This window comes from Mastomys coucha, unplaced genomic scaffold (genome assembly GCF_008632895.1).
Source record: "Mastomys coucha isolate ucsf_1 unplaced genomic scaffold, UCSF_Mcou_1 pScaffold5, whole genome shotgun sequence".
NCBI classification, from domain to species: domain Eukaryota; kingdom Metazoa; phylum Chordata; class Mammalia; order Rodentia; family Muridae; genus Mastomys; species Mastomys coucha.
This window is the reverse complement of record NW_022196911.1, coordinates 87,550,726-87,575,124: the sequence shown is the minus strand read 5'-3', so window position 1 is coordinate 87,575,124 and position 24,399 is coordinate 87,550,726. Positions and strand designations below refer to the sequence as shown.

Sequence of the window (24,399 nt, the reverse complement as noted above, 5' to 3'; positions counted from 1 at the left end):
TGATAATATATACATATTTATTTAAATATACAGCCAAATATATTATCAACCTTTAGAGTCAATTTCTCATTATAAAAGAAGGATTATCAAATGAGATATGTGAAAGCATCCATTTATAATCCCAAAACACAAAGAGGCAGATGAAAGACTTCTTCTTTGATGACAGTCTGAGTTAGTGAATTGAAAAAAAATAAAAATTGCCCAGCCAGGAGGCACAGGCCTCAGAATCAGCAGGGCAGTCAGCTCAGGATCCTTTCTATCTCCCTCTTCACCTAGGAGGAGGATCTGCAGATCCACAACCCTCTCTGCCCCTTCCCCACAAGCAGAGAGCTTGCCTTCCGGGAGTTCTCCAACCCAGAGACTCAGGTGAGATCTCCATTTTCTCTCTGGTAACCTTCTAAGGCAGGACCAGCCAGGAGACACAGGCCTCAGAAGCATCAGGGGTGCTGGTACAGGAACCTTTCCACCTCCTTCTTCACCTAGGAGGAGGTTCTGCAGATCCACAGCCCTCTCTGCCCCTTCCCTGCAAGTGAAGAGCCTGTCTCCAGGGTTTGTTCTGACCCCAGGACTCAGGAGAGACAACTGACCCACAGCCCATTCCACACAGGTCTTACCTGAGGAGAGCTGATATCCCAGAAGTACTGACACAGGGTTACAGACCCAAAGGAGGAACAAGCTCCAGCCAGAGACAGCAAGAACATCTAACACCAGAGATCAACAGATGGCAAAAGGCAAACTCAAGAACCTTACCAACAGAAACCAAGACTACTTGGCTTCATCAGAACCTAGTACTCCCACCACAGCAAGTCCTGGATATCCCAAAACACCAGAAAAGCAAGATTTGGATCTAAAATCATATCTCATGATGGTGATAGAAGAATTTAAGAAGAGCATGAATAATTCCCTTAAAGAAATACAGGAAAACACAGGTACACAGGTTCAAGCCCTTAAAGAGGAAACACAAAAATCCCTTAAAGAATTACAGGAAAGCACTACCAAACAGGTGAAGGAACAGAACAAAACCATCCAGGACCTAAAAATGGAAGTAGAAACAGTTAAGAAATCAGAAAGAGAGACAACTTTGGAGATAGAAATCCTAGCAAAGAAGTCAGTAACCATAGATGCAAGCATCACCAACAGAATACAAGAAATAGAAGAAAGATTCTCAGGTGCAGAAGATACCACAGAAAATATTGACACAACAAAGAAAACTCAAAATGCAAAAAGCTCATAAACCAAAACATCCAGGAAATTCAGGACACAATGAGAAGACCAAATCTAAGGATAATAAGTATAGAAGAGAGTGAAGACCTCCAACTTAAAGGGCCAGTAAATATCTTCAACACAATTATAAAAGAAAATTTCCCTAACCTAAAGAAAGAGATGCCCATGAACATACAAGAAGCCTATAGAACTCCAAATAGACTGGACCAGAAAAGAAATTGCTCCCGCCACATAATAATCAAAACACCAAATGCACAAAACAAAGAAAGAATATTAAAAGCAGTGAGGGAAAAAGGTCAAGTAATATATAAAGGCAGGCCTATCAGAATTACCCCAGACTTCTCGACAGAGACTATGAAAGCCAGAAGATCCTGGGTTGATGTTGTACAGATCTTAAGAGAACACAAATGCCAGCCCAGCCTACTATATTCAGCAAAACTCTCAATTACCAAAGATGGAGAAACCAAAGTATTCCATGACAAAACCAAATTTACACAATATATTTCCACAAATCCAGCCTTTCAAAGGGTAATAAATGAAGAACTTCAACACAAGGAGGGAAACTACATTCTAGAAAAAGCAAAAAAGTAATTTTCCAACAAAATTAAAAGAAGGTAGCCACAAGATTTCCAACTCTAACACCAAAATTAACAGGAAGCAACAATTACCTTTCCTTAATATCTATTAATATCAATGGATTCAATTCCCCAATAAAAAGACATAGACTATCAAACTGGGTACGTGAACAGGACCCAACATTTTGTTGCATACAGGAAACCCACTTGAGTGACAAAGACAGACACTACCTCAGAATAAAAGGATGGAAAACAATTCTCCAAGCCAATGGTCCCAAGAAAAAAGCTGGAGTAGCCATTTTAATATCGAATAAAATCAACTTTCACCCTAAAGTGATCAAAAAACATAAGGAAAGACACTTCATATTCATCAAAGTTATGATCTACCAAGATGAACTCTCAGTTCTGATCCTCTATGCTCCAAATGCAAGGGCATCTACACTCATAAAAGAAACTTTACTAAAGCTCAAATCACACATTGCACCGCACACAATAATAACAGAAGATTTCAATACCCCACTCTCTGCAATGGACAGATCATGGAAACAGAAATTAAACAAAGACACGCTGAGACCAACAGAAGTTATGAAATGGATGGATTTAACAGATATCTATAAAACTTTTTATCCTAAAACAAAAGACTATACCTTCTTCTCAGCACCTCATGGTACCTTCTCCAAAATTGACCATATAATTGGTCACAGATCAGGCCTCAACAGATACAAGAAGATTGAAATAATTCCTTGCATCCTATCAGATCACCATGGACTAAGGCTGATACTCAATAACAGCATAAGCATGCCCACACATACATAGAAGCTCAACAACATTCTACTCAATGACAACTTGGTCAAGGAAGAAATAAAGAAAGAAATTAAAGACTTTCTAGAGTTTAATGAAAATGAAGCCACAACATACCCAAACCAATGAAAGCTGTCCTAAAAGGAAAATACATAGTTTTAAGTGCCTACAAAAAGAAACTGGAGAGAGCATATGCCAGTAATTTGACAGCACATCTGAAAGCTCTAGAACAAAAAGAAGCAAATTCACCCAAGAGGAGTTGAAGGCAGGAAATAATCAACTCAGGGTGGAAATCAATCAAATAGAAACAAAAAGAACCATACAAAGTATCAACCAAACCAGGAGCTGGTTCTTTGAGAAAATCAACAAAATAGATAAACCCTTAGCCCGACTAACTAGAGGACACAGAGACATTATCCTAATTAACAAGATCAGAAATGAAAAGGGAGACATAACAACAAACACTGAGGAAATGCAAAAAATCATGAGAGCCTACTACAAAAGCCTATACTCAAAAAAACTGGAAAATCTGGATGAAATGGACAATTTTCTAGACAGATACCAGGTAACAAGGTTAAATCAAGATCTAAATAGTCCCATATCTGCTCATGAAATAGAAACAGTCATTAATAGTCTCCCAACCAAAAAAAAGCCCTGGACCAGATGGGTTTAGTGCAGAGTTTTATCAGACCTTCAAAGAAGACCTAATACCAATACTTCTCAAACTATCCCACAAAACAGAAACAGAGGGTACTCTACCCAATTCATTCTACGAAGCCACAATTACACTTATACCTAAACCACATAAAGACCTAACAAAGAAAGAAAATTTCAGACCTATTTCCCTTATGAATATCTATGCAAAAATACTCAATAAAATTCTTTCAAACCGAATCCAAGAACACTTCAAAATGATCATTCATCGTGATCAAGTAGACTTCATCCCAGGGATGTAGGGATTGTTCAATATTTGGAAATCCATCAATGTAATTCACTATATAAACAAACTCAAAGAAAAAAAATCATATGATCATCTCATTAGATGCTGAGAAACCATTTGACAATATCAAACATCCCTTCATGATAAAAGTCTTGGGAAGATCAGGAATTCAAGGCCCATACTTAAATATAGTAAAAACAATATACAGCAAACCAGTAGCCAACATCAAACTAAATGGAGAGAAGCTTGAAGCAACCCCACTAAAATCAGGGACTAGACAAGGCTGCCCACTCTCTCCCTACCTATTCAATATTGTACTTGAAGTCCTAGCCAGAGCAATTAGACAACAAAAGGAGATCAAAGGGATACGAATTGGAAAGGAAGAAGTCAAATTATCACTATTTGCTGATTATATGATGGTATACTTAAGTGACCACAAAAATTCCACCGGAGAACTCCTAAACCTGATAAACAACTTCAGCAAAGTAGCTGGATATAAAATTAACTCAAGCAAATCAGAGGCTTTCCTATACACAAAGGATAAACAGGCTGAGAAAGAAATTAGGGAATCCACACCCTTCACAATAGTCACAAATAATATAAAATACCTTGGTGTGACTCTAACTAAGCAAGTAAAAGATCTGTTTAACAAAAACTTCAAGTCTCTGAAGAAGGAAATTGTAGAAGATCTCAGAAGATGGAAAGATTTCCCATGCTCATGGATTGGCAGGATTTATATAGCAAAAATGACCATCTTGCTGAAAGCAATATGCACATTCATTGGAATCCCCATTAAAATTCCAACTCAATTCTTCACAGACTTGGAAAGAGCAATTTGCAAATTCATCTGGAATAACAAAAAACCCAGGATAGGCAAAACTATTCTCAACAATAAAGGAACCTCTGGTGGAATCACCAACCCAGACCTTAAGCTGTATTACAAAGCAATTGTGATAAAAAACAAAACAAAACAAAAAAAATTGCAGGGTATTGGTACAGTGACAGATCAATGGAATAGGACTGAAGACCCAGAAATGAACCCACAAACCTATGGCCACTTGATCTTTGACAAAGGAGCAAAACCAATACAGTGGAAAAATGACAGCATCTTCAACAAATGGTGCTGGCTCAACTGGCAGTTAGCATGTAGAAGAAGGCAAATTGATCCATTCTTATCTCCTTGTACAAAGCTCAAGTCCAAGTGGATCAAGGACCTCCACATCAAAGAAGATACACTGAAACTAAAAGAAAAGAAAGTGAGGAAAACCTCGAGCACATAGGCACAGGGGAAAATTTCCAGAATAGAACAAAAATAGCTTATGCTCTAAGACCAAGAATTGACAAATGAGACCTCATAAATTTGCAAAGCTTCTGTAAGGCAAAACACACTGTCAATAGGACAAAATGGCAACCAACAAATTGGGAAAAGATCTTTACCAATCCTAAATCTGACAGAGGTCTAATATCCAATATATACAAAGAACTCAAGAAGTTAGACTCCAGAGAAACAAATAACCTTATTAAAAAATGGTGTACAGAGCTAAACAAAGAATTCTCAACTGACGAATTCCAAATGGCTGAGAAGCACCTAAAAAATGTTCAATATCCTTAGTCATCAGGGAAATGAAAATCAAAACGACCCTGAGATTCCACCTCACACCAGTCAGAATGACTAGGATAAAAAACTCAGGTGACAGCAGATGCTGGCGTTTTTTTGAGAAAGAGGAACACTTTTTCATTGCAGGTGGGATTGAAAGCTGGTACAACCATTCTGGAAATCAGTTTGGTGGTTTCTCAGAAAATTGGACATAGTACTACCTGAGGACCAAGCTATACCACTCCTGGGCATATACCCAGAAGTTGCTCCAACATGTAATAAGGACACATGCTCCACTATGTTCTTAGCAGCCTTATTTATAATAGTCAGAAACTGGAAACAACCCAGATGTCCATCAACAGAGGAATGGATACAGAATATGTGGTACATCTACACAATGGAGTACTACTCAGCTATTAAAAATAATGAATTTATGAAATTCTCGGGGAAGTAGATGGACCTGGAGAATATCATCCTGAGTGAGATAACCCAATCACAAAAGAACACACATGGTATGCATTCTCTGATAAGTGGATATTAGCCTAGAAGATCGGAAAATACAAAGTACAAACCACAAACCATAAGAAACTCAAGAATAAGGCAGCCCAAAATGAGGATACTTCGTTCCTTCTTAAAAGGGGGAACAAAATACCCATGGAAGGAGTTGTAGAGACTAACTATTGAGAAGAGACTTAATGAGGGACAATTCAGAGACTGTTTCAGCTTGGAATCCTACCCATATTCAGTCATCAAATCTAGACACTATTTTGGATGTCAACAAGTAGTGGATGACAGGAACCTGAGATAGCTGTCTCCTGAGAGGCTCTGACAGTACATGACTAATATGGAAGTAGAGGCTCACAGCCAACCATTGGACTGAGTACAGGCTCCCCAATGAAGGAGCTAGAGAAAGGACCCAAGGAGCTGAAGGGTTTGTAGCCCGTTAGCATGAACAATAATTTGAACTAACTAGTACCCTCAGAGCTCCCAGGGACTAAACTCCAACCAAAGAATACACATGAGGGGACTCATGGCTCCAGCAGCATGTGTATAGCAGAGGATGACCAAGTCGGTCATCAATGGGAGGAGAGGCCCTTGGCCCTGTGAAGGTTCTATACCCCAGTGTAGAGGAATGCCAGGGCCAGGAAGTGGGAGAGGGTGGGTTGGTGAGCATGGAGAGGGGGGTGGGAACAGGGGATTGTTTTAGTTTTTGTTTTTTTTTTTAATTTTTTTCTTATTTTATTTTATTTTTCTTTTCTCTTTTGGAAGGGAACCTGGAAAAGGAGATATTGTAAATAAAAAAAAATCTAATAAAAAAAAGAGTGAACAATTAAAAAATAAAATAAAAATAAAAATAAATAAAAATAGGAAAAAAAACATTACACTTAGCACAGACTCAAGTAAGTATAAGCAATCAGTAATAATATTACACCTTTCCTGATAGAACAGAATTTAAGGCATTTCCTTCAGTACTTGAAATTTCCCTCCAATTCATAATTTCCCTCTAATCATAAGACATCAGATAGATTTAAATAAAGGATCACTGTATAAAATATATTAAAAGAGCTTTATGGCTTCATGAAAAGCCAGGACAGCCTGAGATAGTGTTACAAATGTCACAAATAATACACATGACTGTGGTATGTTGAATCAGCATCTGGGACAAAGAGAAAATGTGACAGGAGCTTGAATCTTGACTGTCAATTATACTAGTTTTGGATATGTCTGAATTAATAAAGTATATCTGTGAGGATGCTCCCAAGGGCTCTGATATAATAGATGGCTCAATTTCTGGAGATTTATAAAAAGGAACGCAGGTACACAGTATGCCTAGTTGTGGAAAGTATATATGTAATTAGAATCATGGTGTTAGGAGCTTCCTGTGTCCATTCTGTATTCCTGTTTTGTTTTGCTTTGTTTCATTTATCTGTTTTTTTGTTACTGTTTTTCTTGTTTGTTTGTTTCCTGCTTCTGGTCTACCATAAAATAATCTCCTTGATCAAAGGCTTCCTTCCCCAACTCAAAAGGCCAGATATCTACAGCTAAACATCTGATACCATGAGACAAATCACATTTTCTTTGCCCTTAGGTTATTTTCTTAGGTGTTTGCTTATACAGACAATATACTGACTGTCATATCTGTTAAAATTAAAATAATTCAGGTAGTCTAATTAACATTCACAATACTTCTTTACTTTTCATGACTTTGTCAAAGTTATGTCATTATTAATATTAGCAAAAGCAGGGAAAAGAGATATAAATATTCTTTGTGTTTTCCTTATAACTAATTAACTTTATAACTAACATTATATAATACATAGTTGTAAGAATACTTTTTATATTTGTTCATACAAAATTCAATATAAACATATCAACAATTTAAAAATTGTACCTTTGTCCATGTTTGTTATTGTGGCTTGGACTTTTTCAAATGTAGTACTTTGATTAAGGACAGAGAATCAAGAGTTCATGTTCAGCTGTGTAAAGACGCACATACAACTAATTCTCCTGCGCCATCCTTTCTGTACTCCATCATCCAGTGCACAGCTCTGCCTACAATCGAGGATCTATGTTCTACTCCTCATCTCACAACTCTGCCTGCCTCCCAGGATGCCTATTGCCACATGACCCAACCAGGTGAGACATGCATGCTCTAATACTCAGCATGCTGGGTTCCTAGCAAGCCCACTAGCCATGAGGTCTGCCCCATTCTTCCTGCGCTTCATCTTCCAATCCTTACCTTTACTAACAACAGTCACTCATCTGCACTCCACTCCTTGCTGCCAGGTAGGACAATCAGTCCCAGAGGTTGCTATGACTACTGCTACTACTACCAGGCCAGCCAATACCAGAGACAACCAGATGACTAAACAAAAGCACAAGAACACAATCAACAAAGCCAGTGCAATATGGCACCATCAAAACCCAGCTCTCCTATCATACACCTATATCCTAACACACTTGAAGAGCAAGACTGTGACCTTAAATCTCATCCAATGAAGGTGTAGAGGCCTTTAAAGAGGACATAAATAAATCCCTTAACAAAATAGACCAAATCCAATCAAACAGATAGAGGCCTTTAAAAAGGAAACAAATGAATATAAAAAAAGTACAGGAAGTCATCATATATTCATTTAGCTATGACAGGGGCCTCCTAGATTGCAGTATTGAGCTCCACGGGTATTTCTTCTGCCCTAGCAGACTTCAGGGTACATTGTGGTGAATAGATGCTGCATAGATAGGATGATGTGTTAGTGCTACTGCAGTCAGGGACAATGGTAATGGTACAGTGATGATGATGGTGGTTGGTGGTAACCATGCAACAATCAACAGACCCAAAGAAGCCAAATAACAAGGAAGGCACAAGGGAAGATGGTTGAATTTTTCTCAGAAGGGGAAATAATAGATATTAGAGATCATTGGAAAGAGGGAACTGAATAGAAGAGGGGATGGGAAGGAGAACTAGACAGGAGGCAGAAGATCATATGTAGGGAGATCAGGGGAGAGAGAAGACAGATCAGCAGAGGGAAGGCAATCTCTATGATATATCAGAGACCCCAAAGGGTCTAAGGAGGTGACTCTGACTGAGATTCTTAGCAGTGAGGGACATGGATCCTGAAGCAGCCATTTCCTGTAGCCAGGCAGAACTCCCAGTGGAAGGATAAGGACAGAAACCCACTCACAAAGATGCTGACCAAAAGTGTGTCCTGCCCACACAAAGTGCAGGGACAAAGATAGAGCAGAAATAGAGGAAATGGGCAGCCAATGGCGGCCCAAAAATGTGGCCCATCCCATGGGTAAGAACCAATCGTTGACATATTAATAATACACTGTTATGCTTACAAAACTGTCCTCTGAGAAGCTCCACTCAGCAGTCGATTAAAAGAGATGCAGAGACTCATACTCAAACATCAGATAGAGCTCTGGAAGTCTTACTAAAAAGTTAGGAGAAAGATTGAGGGAACCAAAAAAGACAGAGATTGCAAAGGAAGACAAACAGCACTAACTAACCTGGACCCTTGAAGGCACCCAGATATTAAATCACCAACCATAGATAAAGCACAGGCTGGACCTAGGCTTCCTTGCACATAAATAGCAGATGAACAGCTTGGTCTTCATGTGGGTCTCTCAAACAATTGGAATGGAGGCTGTCCCTGAGCATGGTGTCTGCATACCTGACTGCCTATAGATCCTGCATCCATAAATAGATAGACTTGGCTGGCTTCTGTGAGAGAGGATGTGCCTAGTTCCACAACAACTTGCTGTTTTGGACTGGAAAGGGAAAGGGAAGGGATTGAAACCCAGAGGGGACCTTTCCTACTAAGCAGAATAAGGGGAGAACTTGAGTAAGAGGGTACTGGGAGGAGAAGAAAGGTGGATATTGGGTTAAAAAAATGAATAAACAAACAAACAAATTAATTGATTAATTAAAAATTTAAAAAGAAATACAGGTGAATGCAGTCAATACAAGTAAAGGAAATTAATAAAACTGTTCAAGATCTGAAAAAGAAAATAGAAGCAATAAAAACAAACAAACAAAAAAACCCACCAACAGTCAGTCCTAGAGATGTAAAACCTAGGGAGGAGAGCAGGAATTATGGATGCAAGCATCACCAATAGAATACAAGAGGTAGAAGAAAGAATCTCAGACATAGAATTTACAATGGAAGCAATTGATACATTAGTTAAAGAAAATGCAAACATCTAAAATGTTTCTAACAAAAAAATCTGGGAAACTTGGAACAATATGAAAAGACCAAACCTATTATAAAAGAAATAGAAGAAGATTCACAGATCAAAAATGCATAAACCTACAAGAAGTTTACAAACACCAAATAGATTAGACCAGAAAAGAAAATCCTCCTGCCACATGATAATCAAAATAGTAAATGTTCATAACAATGAAAAAACATTAAAAGCTGTGAGGGAAAATTGTCAAGTGACATATAAAGTTCTTATCAGTGACTAAAAAAGCCAGAAGGGCATGGACAGATGTTTATAGACCTTAAGAGACCACAGATGTCAGCCCAGACTACTATACCTAGCAAAACTTTCAATTACCACAGATGGAGAAAACAAGACATTCCATGACAAAACTCTATTTAAACAATATCCTTTTATTAATCCAGCCTTAAGTAGAGTATAGAAAGAAAAATCCAACATAATAAAGATAAATACACCAAAAACCACAAGAAATTTGTCATCTCACAGCAAAACCAAAAAAAGAAACATACACACACACACACACACACACACACACACACACACACACACACACAACCACCACTAACATGAAACAACTGGAATTAACAATAATTAGTTATTAGTATCTTGCAACTTCAAGGAATTCATTCTTGCTCTAACTGGAGGTCTCCTTGTAGAAGGATGCAAATTGGCCCATAAATATCTCCTTGTGCAAAGTTCAACTCCAAGTGGATGGAGGACGTCCACATAAAAACAGATACACTGAATCTAATAGAAGAGAACGTAGGAAATAGCCTCAAACACATTGACACAGAGGAAAATTTTCTGAACAGAACACCAATGACTATGATGCTAAGATCAACAGTTGACAAGTGGAACCTCTGTAAGACAAAGGATACTGAAATAGGGCCAAATGGCAAACTACAGATTAGGACAAGATCTTTACTACATCAAATAGAGGGTTAATATTCAAAATATATAAAGAACTCAATATGTTATACTCCAAAAATCGAAATAACCTAATAACAAAATGAGCTACAGAGCTAAACAGAATTCTCAACAAAGAAACCTCAAATGTCTGAGAAGCACTTAAAGAAATGTTCAACATCCTTAGTCATCAGGAAAATGCAAATCAAATTATTCTGAGATTCCACCTTACACCAATCAGAATGGGTACAATAAAAAATTCAAGTGACAGCACATACTGGCAAGGATATGGAAAAAGAGAAACATTCCTTCACTGCTGGTAGGATTGCAAACCAGTAAAACCACTCTGGAAATCAATCTGGCAGTTTCTCAGAAAACTGGAAATAGTTCTACCTGAAGACCCATCTATACTACTCCTGGGCATACCCAAAAGGAGTATCCAAAAGATACTCCACCATACCACAAGACACATACTTGACTATGTTCAAGGCAGTCTTATTTGTAATACTGGAAGCTGAAAACAACTCAAGTTTTCCTCAACTAAAGAATGGATAGAGAAAATATGGTTCATTTACACAATTGAATACTATTCAGCTAAAAAAAATGAGGACATCGCTGGGTGATGGTAGTGCATGCCTTTAATCCCAGCACTTGGGAGGCAGAGGCAGGTGGATTTCTGAGTTTGGGGCCAGCCTAGTCTACAGAGTGAGTTCCAGGACAGCCAGGGCTATACAGAAAAAGCCTGTCTCAAAAAAACAAAAACAAAAAGCAAAAAAAAAAAAAATTTAGGACATCATGAATTTTGCAGGCATATGGATGGAACAACTATCCTACTATCCTGTGTGAGGTAACCCAGACCCAAAAGGACATGTATGGTATGTTCTCACTGGTAAGTGGATATTAGCCATAAAATACAGAATACCTATGATTAAACCCAGAGACCATAAGAAATTTTACCAGAAGGAAGCCTCAAGTGAGTATGTTTCAATCCCACTGAGAGAAAGGAACAAAATTACCACTGGAGGCAGAGGGTGGGGTAGACCTAACTGAGAGAGGAGAGGGAGAAGGAGAGGGGAAAAGGGTTGAAGGATCGGGTATGAGGGTGACAGAAACATTAGAGAAGCCCAGAAGGTCAAGAGAAATATACCAACAGGGGCTGGGAAGAGGGGTTAATTCTCTAAGAATTCCCAGAAACCTGGGATGTGAGAGGCTCCCAGGATTCAGTGGGGATGACCTTACCCAAAATGCCCAACAATGGAAAGATGGAACCTGAATAAACCACCTCCATTAGACAGACAGTGACCCCAGTGGATGGATGGGGCCACCAACCTACCTTCAAAAATTTTGACCCACAATTATTCCTGTCTAAAAGAAATGCACAGACAAAAATGAAGCAGAGATTGATGTCAAGACCATCCAGTGACTGGCCTATCTTGGGATCCATCCCATGTGCAGGCACCAAACCCTGACACTATTACTGATATGATGTGTTTGTAGACTGAAGCCTAACATGGCTGTCCTCTGAGTGGCTCTAATAACAGCTGACTGAGACAGATGCAGATAGTTAACCCAACAATTGAACTGAGGTCAGGGACACCTATGGAACAATTAGGGGAAGAATTAAAGAAGCTAAAGGGGATTACAACCCCATAGGAAGACCAACAGTCTCAACTAACACAGACCCCTAGGAACTCCCAGAATTAAGCCACCAACCAGAGAGCATGCATGAGCTGGTCTGTGGACTGTGGCACATGTATAGCAGGAGACTGCCTTTTCTGGCCTCAGTGGGAGAGGTTGTGCCCAGTCCTGTAGAAACTAGATGCCCCAGAGAAGTGGAGTACAGGTGAGGGGCAGTAAAGTGGGAGTGGGTAAGTGGAGGTGGGTCAATGGGTGGGGGAGCACCCTTTGAGAGGCAAAGGGGAGAGGTGAAGAACTTTTGGAGAGGGACTGCGAATGGGGGGAGCAATATTTGGAATGTAAATAAATAAAACAGTTTTTTCTAACAATATGAAATGCTCCATGAATTTGCGTGTCATCCTTGCGCAGGGGTTATGCTAATCTCTGTATTGTTCGAATTTTAGTATATGTTCTGCCAAAGCTAGCACTAAATAAAACAATTTTTAAGAAGCTCTAGGACTAAAAGAAAGAAAAACCTCCAAGAGGAGAAATAAACTCAGGTTGAAATCAATCAATAGAAGAACAGAAAGCAATACAAAGGATCAAGAAAATTAAGATCTCCTTCTTTGACGATATCAAGAAGATAGAAATACTCTTAGCCAAACTAATTAAGAGGTTTGCTGTTAAGACCCCCCGTAAGCACAGAGAACTTCTATACTTATGTTGGTGACAGTAAAGTGTTTTATTTTCGGGACATAAAGACGAGGATCCTGGAAGGCAATGCTTATGGTATAGGCCATGGTAGCAGTTACAGTAGGTTGATTTTGGAGCCACTGTCAGGAATGAGAGGTGTGTTCACAAAAGTTTGTGGCCAAGAGGTCAAAGTACCTCTAATGACAGCTCAGCAAACCCTAACCATTCAGCTTCCTGTTGTTTTTCTTCTATCTGTCACTGAAGTAGAGAAAAGTGCATTAAGTATTCAAGGCATTCTTAAGCACTGGCAAGGTTTTTAACACCCTGGTTCCCTTCTACCTTTACAGAGAAATGCATGTGTATTGTTAGCTCTGCACCAGGTGTGGATTTTTGAGGCTTATGGGACCAGGATGAATATATAACAATCATCATGTTTATGTTTACAAAAATCCTGACTTTCTGCATGCATCATCAATAAAATAAAGTGAAAGATCAGAAGACACACCCCAAACTCTGGGGAACTAACAAACGAGGTTCAGCCAGCACATAGAAGAACCAAATAGTTATGATTGTACTTGTTATTGCTAAGGCTTTCCAAATTTAAACAAATCTACCTTAACAACTAAATGGGTAAATTCTTTTTTGGTGGAAGAGAATAAAAACTTGGAAAGACGGCTCTTTTAGTTCTATATAAAAGTCATCATACTAAATGTTGGGTTTTGAAATTTTTGAATATGTAAATAAAGTATGGTAATATGGGTTCTTTTACCCTAAAGAATTTTCCTGGATAGCTCTTGCTGTTTGGCTGGAATGAGAAAGCAGGCAGCAGAGCTAGATTTCAGACGACTGAAGACTTTCCTTTCCAGAGCCCAGATATACAACAAAGACCTCACCACATAATCACAGAGTATCCTAAATATTTGATGTTTCAGATATTTTCCCCCCGACATTTCAGTAATGAATTTGCCCTGATTTTAAGATGCCAACAACCCTAACACTAATGCACAACCCAACTGAGTATTTACTATGTACTACATAGTACACTTTTTTGGTGGTATTCCAACCACTTCTGAAAGCTGCTTAACATCCTTTGTTCTCTATTAGTATACAGAAACTAAAGTGTTGAAGGGAGATGTAGACAACTCTATTGATGCCTTCTCTCATTTTCTCCCTTCTGATCAGACTTCAAATCAATTAACTTTTTATGAAAAAGACAATTTACACAAACAAAAATTATCAAGTCCCCTCATTTCATCTTGTCTGCTGGTAGAAGTGACTATGTCACCCAGTTCTACTGAGTAAGATATAAGCAAAAGAAACAGGGTTGGGGGGGAGAATGATGATGATTGTGGTGGTACTGGTTCTGATGGTGATGCTGGTGGTGGTATAGTAGAAAAGTATAGAGAAACAGAAAGTTGAAGAAGAGAAAAGTAGAAAATAACCTGTTTCTTGAGATGATGATGAAATAGAAACTAGAGGAAAACAAACAGACATCTAGACAACCAGACTGGCAGTCCCAGGTGCAGACAAGGCCCAGAGTTCAAGTAAGTGTCAGGCACAATTATGGGGATTTGCTAAGGCAGTGAATTCTGTGAGGAACTAAAGAACTTAAGTATGTAACTGAGCTTACTTTACAGCTTCTAGCCAGGTGATAGCTTAAGCGGTGGTCTGGAGGTGTTTTGATTCTAAACAACACAGTAGATCTGAAAATAAGCTAGAGAGCTGAAGGGATACTGCTGTCATGTCTAGATGGAAGATGGATCTTGATCACTGCCAGCATTCGCAGGGAAAGGAAGTAACTTATATAGACCCACTGTGAAGCTTAAGCAGCTATGATCCCAAGCGGGAGAGACCACCATAGTGGTGGTCTTACCTTGATAAGGAGATCACCTGCCACTTATGGAATATAGCAGAGGTTTAGAGCTCTGAACTCAAGGCCAGCAGATTGGTCCACAGCTTCCTTAGCTGGTTTAGGGTTCTGAGCCCACAGGGGTGGGTCTCAGCTGAGACCACAGTGATGGAGGTCTTACCTTGATGAGAAAAGCACCTACCACTTACAGAATACTGCAGAGGTTTAGAGTTCTGAGCCTAAGGCCAGCAGATTGGTCCACAGTTGCCTCACTGCTTGTATGTATGGTCTAATTCTTTATAGGGTTGACAACTCCAAACCCAGGTAATACGGATTTCTTCATATGTATGGAAGAGATTATTGTAGAGATGAGTCCTAAAGTATTCAGATCCATAGGTGGAATGCCAAGATACATATACATTCTATTTATTAAATGCATAGAACATATTGAAGTAAATAATAATAATAATAATAATAATAATAATAATAATAATAATAATAACAATAATAATAAAGAATGCCCCCATCCCACTATGCAATTGGGAGACAGCCTGAACTTGGATATTAGTTCCAAACACTAGAGAGTTCTGCAGCAACTCGAACATTCCACTTGCCACAAAGCTTCTAGGAGCCACAAGCAGCTCCCAGTAAACAAAGTGAACCATATAAAGAGAATATAACCTTGATAATGACAATATATCCTGCCCTCAGCCTCTACCCTCGGCCCACATGCAGCACAAACCCTTACAGAGAGAATGAGGAAGGACTAGAATAGAACCTATTAACAATGAGCCTCTGCTTCCTCAAGCACACGGCTCTAATATTAGACATTCAAAAGGACTCTCTGGTTCTTTGTCTTTGTTCTGTGATTAAAAAAAAAAAAGGTTGTTCTAAGTACTGTTTTTATTTTAATTTCAAAATTTATTCTACACATTACTTTATCCTTTTAAATAATATTTATTATTAGTCCTTTGAAAATGTTATTTGTCATATTTTGATCCTATTCACTTCCCTTTTCACAAGTCCTCCCAGATCCTTTCCCATCTCCTATTCTCCTATCTTCAGAACTCTCTCTCTCTCTCTGCCTCTCTCTGTCTCTGATTCTTATACACACACACACACACACACACACACACACACACACACACACACATTAATTCTAATTTTTGGGCTCAGTTTTATAAAATAAGTACTATAAATTAGATAAAAACAAGAGCACTAACAGCAATTGTAGGTGACTAATAGGTGACTTTAATATCGCATTCTCATCAATACAAAGGTCATCCAATCAAAATATGCTACAAAGAACCTTCAGAGTTAACTTCCTGATATGAGTTTGATAAATATGATTTTTTAAAAGGATCTTGGAGCAGTGGAAGAATGAATATACATGTCACCAAACTTAATGACCTGAGTTCATATGCCAGAGATCTACAGGGTAAAAGGAGTGTATAGACTCTCTCAATTTGTCCTCTGATTCACACACACACACACACACACACACACACACACACACACACACACACACACCATAATTTACATGACTTGGAAAATGACTTATTTGAAGATAATATTACCTTGATATCAAAAATCAAAACTGGACAAAAATTAAGCTATAAATTTTCATGACTATCTCCTCTATGGAACATGAACAGGATACCCCAGATCCAGGTACCAGAAGCTTCCTTCTCATGAGGAGAATAACTGTTACATAATAAGATTGGATGAACCAAAGCAAAATATGCTTTATTTATAACAGTAACCAACTATAATTCTAAATATGCTTTATTTATAACAGTAACCAACCATCTACCCCTATAATTCTAGTATCTCAGGAAGATTAAGCATATCACATGTTAAATCTCTGTACTTCCAGACTTTAACAAACTTGTCAAAGTCCAATAGTAAATGGAAAAACCATTAATAAAAGCAGTTTCATACTCTCAACAGAAATCCTAAACAATTTAGCCAATTTAAGTGGTTAGGATATTGCTTAGAGTCTCTTTCTATTTTGATTAGTTCAATGTATCTTTAGTTAGTGAAGTCCCATTATATAAAGACAGTTTTAGAAAGTCTCATTATTTCACAGCATGAACTTGATTTGGAACCTCAGTTATCTTAAAGCAGAATGATTTGCATGCACAGCTGCTGATTAAGATGGTATGTTGATTATTAAACAGGAATGGAGAATCTTTACAAGCATTCAAAGAAATTGATAGTTCATGTAATTTTATGAGACTCATTGTCTGTGCAATTCAAATTTATTTTTTCTGGGTTACCTCTTTGATACTGGACAAAGTGAAAAACACAGAAAGTAATAATAATGTTTGTCAAATATGAACAAATTCTATAGATGTCATGTGAGAAATGAAACCTGTTTCAGACACATTACAAAGATGAAGTCAACTGAAAAAAAAAACAGTCATGCAAAGATGCTTCATGATAAAGGGAAAGATCCAACACCCCCACCCACACAGTACATTTTCTAGCAGCTCTAATAAATGACTATATGTAGAGGAAGGAACACCACATGTTAATCAAGCAGCCATTTTGTAGAGAGCTGACAAGACAGAGGTTGCTATACAGGACCTTAAAGAGTGCATGGGTCATGTCTTCAGTTCATATTAAAAGAAAGATATTCTGTAAAAATACCTTTGGGTGTATGTAACTTAATGTATGATCTTATTGTTGAAAATATAGGTGTATAATACAAACCTAGGTCTTATGCAGATCTTTTGAAAATGCCTTTATTCAGAACATACAAAGTACTGAATAATTTAATGTGAAATATTTATCTCTTCTTTTTTCTAGTTATCTTTAAGGTAAGCCATGATGTTATTCTCACAAGTACTTTTCCAGAAATATCTGGTCAAATCCAAAGATATACGTACTATCTAGCTTTTGTTTGTTTCTCATTTTATTGATTTACTTATTTGATAATTTTATGCAAGTATATAATGTATTCTGATTACTTCTCTGCTCACTCTCTTATCTTCTTCCCATCCCTGTCATGCCACCATCCCAATCCCTTTTCAAGAATCATGACTTTGAGGTTGATTTATGAACCATTTAGTTCTACTAGAGCCATCTGTGTTGTGTTTGAGCTATATGTGTGGACCTAATGGGGTCAATAATGGATATATAACTGAAGGCAACAATCTCCCTGTAAGAACCTACTTGTATAAACTAATTCAGCACTGAAGAATAGCTCTCCCTGAGCTCCTCCTTTATCCATGCCTGACTGTCCACAGATTCACTCCTGTGCAGACCCACTGCAAATATGAAAAACTACTGTGGATGTGTGGTTATAATTGCTAGACTTGCCAAAATGTAGCATTTTGCAGACATTCCCTCTATTTTATGGCTTGCAGTTTCTTTTCTTTCCCTCTTTTGCAATGTCTTCTGAGTCTTAGAGAAAATAGCATAAATTACTTGTTTGGGACTGAGTACTCATTTGTCACTTACTATCAGCTCCTGTGTTTTGATTAATCTCTGTATTTACCACTGTTCACTGAAAAGAGAGGTATTTATGAATAAGGCTGAATGTTCTACTTACCTTTGGTAAGATAAATATTCAGCAGATAAATACTGCTTGATGCTATGTCAGTTTAGCTAAACAACAGTTTTTAGTTTATCCCTGGAGCCTATGATCTCATCCTCTATGAATTTTTGACCAGATATACAGTACCAGGCATGAAATCCCTGCTGTGGAGCAGGTCTCAAATCCAAGCAGAGAACAGTTGGTTATCCGTATAATAGCAGTGACACTATTGTTCAGGTACATACATCATGTTTGTGGTCTCATAGATGTTAGGATTTGTAACTGAATAAGACTATTGATATATTTTCTTCATCAGCAAACTGCATAGCTCCTATGGGAACTATTGAAGATAGCTGGTGGAAAGAGAATTTCCAGCCAGGTCCAGTTTGATATCTCATTACAATGCTTTCAAGGTGTGGTCTCCTTAGCAATCAGGTCTAAGCAGTTAGTTATGATGGGTGAACAAGAGGAATAGCAGAAGTCTATCCTGTCTGGTAGGCTTCTGAAGCTTCTCTGACATCTCATGAGGAGGAGTTTGATGCCTCCTTGAAGTTTTTGTTTCATAAGATACTGCTACTGGGAATAGTTTTTTTTTCCAGCAATGTAGCATATTCTTCTAACTGTGGATTTTATAAAATTATTTTTTAATTTACTTAGAGGATAGCAAGTTTCTATTTGATTATTTCATACCCCTTCCATTTTTGTTAGTCATCCCTGTCACCCCCCTCACCTCTCCTATTCCTTCACTCCATCCTTATGTGAACATCTCCATTCCTAATAAAATTCTTCTTTATTTTCATATTATCTATATATTTCTATGCTTTACAACATCCTTCTCCCAATTACTTCCTTTGAGTTTCCTTCCTCCTACTGGTTCTCCAAGCTGACAAACCTAGAAATTCTGTTAGAACAAGAAAAGGTGGCATGTGTTGCTGTTGTTTGATTTTTGTTTGATTGATTGTTTTTGTGCCTGAATTTTTAAATCCAAGATAATATTTTAATTACCTGACAGGTTCATAATTTCACTTTTTGCTTCCTTAGTTAGGTTTAATCTGTATTTTTTATTTGTTTGTTATTTCTATTTTGAACGGGATTGTTTTTCTAATGCTTCTCAGTATATATAAATGGCATCAGTCTGGAATCATGGTAGTCATGTAGTTTTTAGAAGGCAGCTGAGAGACCAGAAAGGATAGAGGTTAAGCTTGTAGTTAGGATAGATGAAAAACCACAGGAGGTAGGAGGTTGCGGGGACCCTCCAGAATGTACCAGACACCTGCAAGGTGAGTGTTTCTCAGGACTCAAGGAGAGGGACTTTAGATGAAATGCCTGACAATAGGGAGAGGGAACTTATAGACACCACTTCCAGGAAGACAGGGCATGAAGGGATGCGTTGCCATCTCACAGTCAAAACTCTGACCCATAATTATTCCTATCTGAAAGAACTGCAGGGATAGAAATGGAGAGGAGCCTGAGGAAAAGAAGGTCCAGTGACAGGCTCAAAGTGGAATTCCACTCAAGGGAAAGTCCCAAGGCACAACACTATTATTGAGGCTATGGAGCACTCACAAAAAGGACCTAGCTTGACTGCCCTCCAGAAGACCCAACAAGCAGCTGAAACAGTCAGATGCAGATATTTACACCCAACCAATGGACAGAATCATCTGACCCCTGTTGTTGAATTAGGGAAGGCTGATAGAAGCTGAGGAGAAGGGCAGCCCTGAAGAAGGACCAGAAGTCTCAATTAATCTGAACCCTCAAAATCTCTCAAACACTGGACCACCAACCAGGCAGCATACACCAGCTGATGTGAGGCCCTCAACATATATACAGCAGAGGACTGCTGTGTCTGTGTTCAATCAGAGATGATGTACCTAATCCTCAAGAGACTTGAGGCCCCAGAGAGTTTAGAGGTCAGGTGGGATGGAGGCTTGGGGGGTGGGGTATAGGGACTTCCTAATGGAGACAGGGCATTGGGGAGAGGGAAGGGATGTGGACTAGTAGGAGGGTGGACAGGCAGGGGGGAGAGGGAATAAAATATGGAGTGTAAATTAATTTAATTAATTAATTTTTAAAAAGCAATAGAGATCTAGGTAGGAATTTGGGAGTAGGAAACATACTCTCTTTTTATGAGTAATAATATATTATAGAGATTTCATATTTACATATAGTTTGATATTTTTATCAATTTCTTGCTTAAAACTTACAGAATACATAGGTAAAATTAGCATATAACTATGTAGTTTATACAACAAAACACAGCAAATTTACCACCCAGCTTCTGATTAGTGTATATCAGTAGCACCTGCCTCCATCCTAAAGCCCTCTAAGTGAATATTACCCTGAATTTTGTTACTTACTCTTTTTGCTTATAGGTTAAGTTACTGTAAGACAGGTAGAGAGAAGAAAAATCTTATGCTATTCAGCAGCAAGATCATGAAAGTAAGGATAAGAGCCTTGGGATGATAGGCCAAGATAGTGGAATGTAAATGTCAACTTTCTTTTTACCTTTACTTTCTCAGGTGAAATGATGATATGAGAGCCTTACCCAAGCTGTGCAGGTACACAGCTTGGGTTGAGCCCAGAGCATTTCCTTCTCTGTTCTAAACTATCTCTCTACTTAGATCTATAAATGTCTAGCCTCCATATATTCTCAGCGATCAAGCTGACTGACTCAAACTAGCTTCTCTTGGATTCCGAATTGCTCTGCTAGGCCCCAAACTATGGCAGTCTGTTCAAATCTTCTATCTTTTTTGTCTTCACCTTCAACCTGTATCTATAAAACTGTGCTTGTAAAATCTCTTTCTCTCTCTCTTTTTCTCTTGCTCCCTCAGTCCCTCCCTCCTCCATCTCCCCTGCCCCAGCCTCTCTCTCTACTCCTCTCCTCCCCTCTCCTCTTCTCTCCTATCCTCTCCTCTCCTCTCCTCTCCTCTCTTTCTTGTCTCTTCTCTTTCTTGTCTCTTCTCCTGAGAGTTGGGTGTGTCCTAGCTCTGACTCATTCTGTAAAATCATTCTCCGATTTGTTACTTTGTCTGCCCTTCAATGAGATGTCATCGTTGGGGGCTAAATGTGTTTACTAAAGGCATGTCTGAATTCCATCCAGATTATACACAACTAGATAGGTCTTTGGAAGTACTCTGGTGCCAGCGAAGTCATGTTGTTGGATTAAAATTCCTTTTCACTAGAACATCTATTACACATCTGATAAATATACCATCTAAGGAAGTGAGATGCTGTTGGACTTCTCACACAACATTTCCTATTTATGTCTACTGGAGTATTCAAGGCATATTTCCTTATGGTGAAATGAACGGTCTAAGCAATTCAGGCCTTCAACCAGTGAACTTTGAGGACACATTGGTAACAGAACAATTCTGATACGAAGGGACTTCTTGATGCTGTCTGCTGTGCTTTCAAAGGCCTCAACCTTTCAGAGATTTCTGTTTAGGTGTTATTGGCTTTTTGTTTGTTTTGTTTTATTTGGCTTCTGACTTTTTTGCAGGTCCCCCAGATCTTATCTCTGCCACACTCTCCATTTTTTAATTTATATCTTTATAATAATAGATGATTTTATTCAGTATTTGTTTGGCATAGGTTAAATGGGCTTATTTATGCAGAACACTTTTCCAAGAGTCCAGCACTTATATTAAGCAATACTAATGGTACTCTAAACACATCAATGTGAACTCAATCTGAATGTCATACACCATAAATTTTAGAGCATTCACAAATTGAGACAAGTTAACATTAAATACAAATGCACAGTGGTCATATTTAAAGTTATTTATTTTTGATTGTGTCCAGTTTTATTTTCCTTTGCTTGGTATTTTTAAATAGATGTTTTTTATTTTTTTTTTTACATCCTTGCATATATGTGTCCACATTTGTAAGTTTGAGGGTACCACAAACACAAAAATGCCCACAGAAGCCAGAAGACTATGTCAAATCCTCTGCAGCTGGACTTACAGGCAGATGTAAGCCTCTTGATGTAGGTGCTAGGACTAGAACCCAGGTCCTCTCAAAGACCAGCAAGTGCTATTAATCATTGAGTCACTACTCCAGCCCTATCTTTTGCTCATTGTTATGAAAGGATGATGTATTAATTGCACTGAGATTATGGAATTGTAGCTTCTTTGGGAGAGATTATGAACAATTTTGGGAGATTTGTAAATTTGACCTTGAAAAAAGACACAAAGCATCAAGTACTTGTGTTGCATTTAGCGATTTCATATTTTCCAATAACAATTTTTTGAAGTAAAGTAGCAAGTTTAACATTCTAGTATCATTCCTTAATCCTGATTTTGTAACTAGTTTCCTTTTAAAGTTATCTCATTGTGTGATGTCCTTTTCTGGGCCTCTGTGGGAGCACACACACACACACACACATTGCACATTCTCACTCTGTCTCTGTCTCTCTGTCTCTCTCTCTCTCTCATACACACAAACTCTCTCTCTCTCTCTCTCTCTCTCTCTCTCTCGCTCTCTCTCTCTCTCTCTCTCTCTCTCTCACACACACACACACACACACACACACACACACCTGTCTTAATAATGGAAAATTGAGCACTATTGAATATGAGAATTGTCATAATTAGAAAACTGTTATCACCCTAAATGTCAATGAGTAGTTATAAATTATGTTTGTGATTAGAGAGATAGAAAAAGATATATTGATATCCAAGGAGAAGAATTTATAGGGTGAGCTGATCAATGTGACAGAGAGTATCAAGGAAGATCATTTGATTATTTATTTCCAAAAGCGAAGTTTTCACCATTCTGAAACAATTACAGTATGTAGACAACAAATAAGAGAACAAACATTTGTAAAGCCAATATTCCCATGTCACGCCATATATTTTAGGTATATAGCAGTTGGTTAAAGTAATCATAGAACTGTGACCTATTTGGAAAGTATGTCTTATTCTTGTAAATATGACAGCTCAGATGGATATTTAATGTGTTTTAAAAATGAACAGTAAAATTATTAAATACCACTTTTCAGAAATATACATATAATGTATACATATATGTGTACATATATGTAAATATACATAGTGTAATATGCATATGGAGGAATTGGTGAAATGCAGACTCAATTCATGCTAGTAGTTTTAATAAAGTGCTGAGAGGGTCTCACTTTTAAAACAACTGCAAGAACTGATGAGTTAAGTAATTAGGCTTTCTGAGTACCTTTAAGTGAGCAAACTCCTTTTAAATACTTTAGATTGAGTCAGAGTTAAAATTGGATTTAAGATTGCTGTCAAGAATGAATTGTGGCAGACACGAGAATGTACACACTCTAATGGGAAACTTGTGTATCCATTAAGGGTCTTTGGTTATCAACATCAGAAATGGCTTCTGTAGTTTTAAGTAAAATCTTATTTGTTAGAAGGTTAATGAGATAATTCACACAATCAAGGTGAAGTTAGAGTAGCTTGTGAAAGAGGAAGAATGAGGTTGGCTTTGAGTAACTGATCTGAGCAGCTCAAAAAGCATCTTTTCTTGGAGTGCTTAATAGTAATTCTGCCCAACATCTCATATTGTCATTTTAGACTATTACTTTCAAAGAAGGAAATCTAACTTGGTTAAGCCTGAGTTAGGTGGTGTAATTCTCTACCTTAGGAATGCTACCCCTAGAGGATGTATTATGATGATTCAAATAGTTGAGAGCTATACATCTATTTCAATCTGTGTAGCCCATCTGAAATAACTTATATGACTTTTATTTTCTTCAGATTGTTTTAATATTATGTTTTATTCATCCTAGTACATATTCTGACCTAAAACTTTCAGTGTGCCTAAGAATTGGCATGAAGGGGCTGGAAAGATGGTTCAGTTGCTAAGAGCATTTGCTGCTCTTTGGACCTCATTTCAGTTACCAGCACTCATATCAGGTTCTGGTTCACATTCACCTATAACTCCAGCTCTAGGGGA

The 24,399-nt window shown here is 38.0% G+C and overlaps 1 non-coding gene across 1 annotated transcript; it reads right to left on the bottom strand.

Annotated features, from left to right (window-relative positions):
- Positions 1 to 12,769: 12,769 nt before the first annotated feature.
- LOC116079348 lies at positions 12,770 to 12,873 on the bottom strand. The gene has a single exon (XR_004113918.1). It is a non-coding gene; the product is annotated as a U6 spliceosomal RNA (small nuclear RNA).
- Positions 12,874 to 24,399: the final 11,526 nt, after the last annotated feature.